The sequence below is a fragment of the Haemaphysalis longicornis genome, unplaced genomic scaffold (genome assembly GCF_048455015.1).
Source record: "Haemaphysalis longicornis isolate Haplotype H1 unplaced genomic scaffold, Haemaphysalis longicornis Haplotype H1 scaffold_9, whole genome shotgun sequence".
In the NCBI taxonomy this organism is placed as follows: domain Eukaryota; kingdom Metazoa; phylum Arthropoda; class Arachnida; order Ixodida; family Ixodidae; genus Haemaphysalis; species Haemaphysalis longicornis.
Genome location: NW_027526460.1, coordinates 118,457,572 through 118,462,630, shown reverse-complemented (window position 1 = coordinate 118,462,630; position 5,059 = coordinate 118,457,572). Strand labels below are relative to the sequence as shown.

General features: G+C 43.9%; 1 long non-coding RNA gene across 2 annotated transcripts; it reads left to right on the top strand.

The window, feature by feature from the left end:
• The first annotated feature begins 699 nt into the window (after positions 1–699).
• On the top strand, positions 700–3,644 carry LOC144151623 (uncharacterized). Of its 2 annotated transcripts, none has more exons than XR_013318919.1 (3): positions 700–891; positions 3,311–3,411; positions 3,479–3,644. It is a non-coding gene; the product is annotated as an uncharacterized LOC144151623 (long non-coding RNA). The 2 variants fall into 2 exon arrangements; XR_013318918.1 differs by lacking the exon at positions 700–891 and adding an exon at positions 1,365–1,467.
• The last annotated feature ends 1,415 nt before the right edge of the window (positions 3,645–5,059 follow it).

Below are 5,059 nucleotides of genomic sequence, written 5' to 3'. Positions count from 1 at the left end.
TTGCTGAATCTAGCAGGTCTCAAAAGAGGCTTTATTTTATTAACCGCTGTTTTTTATCATGCGCACAACAAACACGGACGCTTTAACGAATCCACAAATTTCAACTTGGTGGAAAGTACGCTTTGGAGTATAAGCTAGTTTGCCCAGCAGTTTTTCAATGGGAACACTTTAGTGGCTGTTCATTAGGGTGTCATCAAGTCGTGTCTTAACTGGTATGGTGCCCTAGAAGGGTGTCGCCGAGTGGTTCCACTTCTCCCTTGTTCGAGTTATGTGCCTAGACGAAGGAGACTGGAAAGAGGAACGTAATTAAGAGCGTGATTACGTCGTACATGCATCCCGCTTGGTACATGTACGACGAGTGTTATTATATGACGTCCGGTTCTGGAGCCACACACCTTTATTTCTTTATTATTTTTTGTTTCTTTCGAAATCAAGTTTTACTCACTCGCTCATTACAGAAATGATGAAGGCCGCCCCTTGGGTTTTATTGTTTACAGCTTTCGATGTGTTAAGTACAGGCACAAACGATTTGACGGCTTAATACGCAAAAGTGCCCTCGCAAGTAATGCATTTCAATGCTTCCAGGATCTTCAGAGCTACAAGCAGCGTGACTGAACCTAAATGTGCTCACTGGGTTACTCAATAGCTGCACATTATTTTTGGTTCGCGTGTTAAATCTGTGCACAAGATCTGAAGGCCTGTTTTCCAGGGTGCCGGTACCGCAGCGCTACTGGTGGCTGGGTATCAGATTGCCCATATGTTTCAAACAATCAAAAGTGGAAGGAGGCCACCCAGAATGGAAGTCTCTTTGGAATATTGCCACACAAACGGCACTGCCGCCCTTTCAGCGACAAACTTCAGCAAGCCGGGTCCCCCCGAATTGATAACCGAGTATGACTGCCTTTATTCCTGCGTCAGCACGCATTTTCCTGAAAACTAGGGGGAGTACTGGATAATCATTCACCTTAGTATGTTGGTTTGCCCGAATCGCTTTCAGGTTAAGCGTCGACTCATGGGCAAATTGTATTGTAATGCCTCTGAACTCTCTTGCGGCATTTTTTTTTTACGTGCCGAAAGATTTTATCGTGTTGGTAGTGACTAAATAACTTGGAAATATTGCGACCTTCACAAAAGAGTTTACAAATGGCAGGACTTCACGAAAAGTCTTACGTCCCATTTATAAATTGCTCTTCAGGTTTCATGTGCAGTATTTGCCTCCGATTTGTCAGTATGCGGTCAATCTTCAGTTTCGCTCTTTCCAGCTGTAATTTGTACCTGAAATGACTGTGGGGGCTATAACAGTGAAATGATAAATCTAGCGTTGCTTCCCAGAATTCAAAATGCATATTTTTATTATTTCCAGACCTCAAGAAGCACTCTTTCTCTTTCGGCTATCATTCTTTTGGAACAGCTTCTTTGCAATTTTGGTCACCATATTAGGTGGAATACTTTTGAGCGCTGTCACAGGTAACATTTCACAGTATGGTGTAGTCGTTGCACTTTCATAATGTCAGTCATTCGAGGATTACAGGCTGGTTCTAAATTTTATGTAAAATCTCCCCAAAGATATAAAGCTAAACAAATAAGGAGCTCGGGGCACGCTTCTCTGAAACAAATGGGGAAATAAACAACAAAACCACAAAAAAAGCGGGGAAACTTAGCGCTTCTGATAATTCGCGTTCGTAGAAGGGAGGGATTAGCATTAGTGTTTTTTTGGACAGACAGAGAGAGGGGTTCCTTTCACTTGAAACAACGACATTCGGGGTTGCCATTTAACTCTCGTGTTCTCCGTCAAGTGGAAAAATTCCGGTGTTGCATGGACAAAAGATGGCAACCCGCGCTATGCCTCCGCTTTAGAATACATTCTGCATTTAATCCTGGAGAAGGGAAGGGCATGCGATTGACATCGCCATGCCATGCGCATGTCGGTCTTGGTGAATTGCACGACGTTCCTTTCAGGTGTTCAACTTCTCCTAAAAGTGCAATGATAAAATATATACATTTGCTCGTATAATAATTTCCTCGTGAGAATAACAATTGCTGAGACGCTAGTGTAAGCAAAGAAGAGATGAAATGTTCCCAACGTACTGTCTACTTTCTGGCATTTTCTTCCCGACGGCACACGCCATAGTTGGCGGAATTCGCGGCCATAGAGAAGAAACAAATTGGCTAAGCTTGCGCTAGTGGTGTGACGCTCGAAAAACAGCAAAGCTCGGGTCGAGCTAGCTTCTACCGGTCTTCCTAAGTTCTGCTAGGGTTTTCTAGGCTTTGCTAAGTTTCGTTGGGTTGGGAAATTGTTTTGTTGCGATGTTGCGATAATTTGCGATGTCAGCTTGCTTTGCTGCAATGTTTGTGCTGGGCTACGCTAAGTGCTGTAGGGTGGGGCCAAGTTTAGCCGGATTTTACCAGGCGTTTCCGGCCTGTCTTCCACACTGACAGCGAATCCTAGGGTTGAGAAAGCTGAATTGACCCCCAGCTCCACTGGTTATCCAGCCTTGCACCACTGGTGCACGCTGCGCCATTTGTTGTGTTTTAGTAGCCAAAAAAATACATCACCTTCAAAATGGTATAGTAAGGAGTGCGCATGCGCCTATGGCTCTTGTGCTCACACTCTAGCGGGTGCGAAAGCAAGCTTCCCTGTTATAGTACGCTATCTGCGGTGCTGCACGTTTTACAAGCAGTACAGTTCTTCTTTCTTGGCATTGTTTTGCTAACGCCGCCAGACCAAGCTCAAGCTTTAACAGCTCCGATTTAGAAAAAAACTTTTCTAAATAATAATATCCCAATGCAAACAGCCCCCACCCACGTTTTATCGTGCCGAGTTACAGATAGAGCTAAAGGCCGAAGTAATTACGATTTTTCGAACCACCGCTATGATGGGGCTCTTAATGTTGCGTACATTAGATGCTAGAAATAGATTATAGTAACAAGTTCTGTGGTGACAGCAATGGGCTTCGGTCCGTAAAAGCCCTTACTACGTAGTCGAGGGCTAGTTGTTTCGACAAATCCGGATTTACATTTTCTTTATTGTCTTTTTGTGGAAAGGGGGATAAATACTCTTTGGTCAAGTGAGGTCTTAATGGAGATAAAACTACCATTTCGCGGCAAAATGAGGGGTGAGCATGTTGATATTAGTAAAGAACAGAATTTCAATATTTCGCTGCGTACCACGTAGGTACGCAATTATGTTGGGTTACAAACAGGTGTTCATCGCTTAAACGAACAGTTCTATTGACGTTTGAGATTCTGATCGCTCATAGTTACAGCGAAGTTCTTATGGGAGATGGTGTTGAAGAAACATTTGCTGCAGGGGAAATGCGAAGTGAACCTGCTCAGCCCCAACTAACAAGCGATATTCTCATGCGAGTATGGCGGAAATGCCGGTGGCCACCAGTTCGGGAAAACCACGAGGTAAATTTGCAAAACGTGAAAAATGCGTCCCCCTGCAAAGTAAGAACACATTATTTGCTGATTTCAGATGTACCACCAAGAAATATCCAATCAAAAATTCCCAGAGAAGATAGCTGAAACCAAGACCCTGATGACGCCTGATTCGGAGCACCGAGTATAAGCGAATGCATTTTGGAATTTATGATGCATGAAATTCAGTAACTCCAAAATAGAGCCATCACTTGCATTGAAAAGGGCGAGCAGTTTTGAATTTGTTTTTAATAAAAACTCTTCATTCTACTGTGCACTTCTTCCATATCCCCTGCGGCTTTCATTCCGACTAGTAAATATAATTTTGAACTTGTACATATTGGCTCGTTATAAAATGCTGAAGATATGAGGTTGTGAGGATTTGGACCACTGTATCCAAAATACCATGTTTCCTAAAACAGCCACCGAACACAATTGATAAAGCTAATGTGCCCTCTCAGATTTGTGGAGCTTGTAGATTTGAATTTGTTTTTAACAACTTGGTGCAGCTATTGTTTGGCGACTTTTGCCAGGCGCGGAGGTTCCTTAACAAAAGCGTTATGGGGATGTAATAGGGAGTTTTAGCACATCATTACCATGTTCGCGTTACTGTTTACTATGATTGCACTGATCGACTATGCATGCGCGAGCATTTACCGTAGAGGTAACTTACGGGGTCATGTTTCACCGCCGCCGCCATACGGCCAGTGTCCATGAAGTATAGCCTCGAGTTGTGATCATCACAAAAACACTGCTCTCGGCGCCTAATGCTTGGTACAATGTATAAAATTCATCCTCGTCGATCTTAATAAGCGATGGTTGTTAAATGATCCGGAGGAGAGCGTCACAAGGCGATATTTATAAGGTGGGTGAGAGGTATGGCACCCGCAACTCGTGCTAAGCCTTGTGCTCCTTAAGTACTTTGGAGATATCATTGAGCTCTCAAAGCGTTTTTAAGCCTGCAAAGTCGGGCGGGCAATGTGACGTAGCTTATTGCGCAATTATTATAACATATTTCGCCCATAATGTTCTCAAATAATTAGCTTATGCGTGAATTCGTGTTTACATTATTTGACGCTAATTGCGCCTAACAAATGGGGGCATGGACGTTATGTTTTCTTTACAGTGCCGTACGGGAGGTTTCTGCAACTATTTTAAAAAAAAAATGTGTCGTGGGCAAATGCCGCGATAAAACATGTCCCATCGTTTTCAGCGGTCAACGGAAACCCATTTTCCGGTAACACGTAAAGGGTAACGTAAGCACAATAATGGTATGATAACATTTCCTAATTGCGCTAGACGAACATGACCGGCAGCCGTGCTCCTATAGATGGATTGATTACGGGGTTTGACGCAGCGACGCTACACAAGCAATGAAGCGCGCCGTAGTGGTGGTCTCAGGCTTAGTTATGACCACCCGGGAAGCTTTAACGCGCGCCTAAATTTCGAACACACGGGTGGCTCACTTTTTGCCTCCATAAAAAAAGTGGACGCCGCGGCAGCGACAAATGCAGCAACTGCCGGGTACGAACTGGATGTAAGGCGTACCCTTTAGTTTTGAGGTGTTGCGCTGTGAACCGCTTCACGCAGCTTGACGTAGAAAGATATTCACATCGCGATACTCCGTTGGTCTTAATAT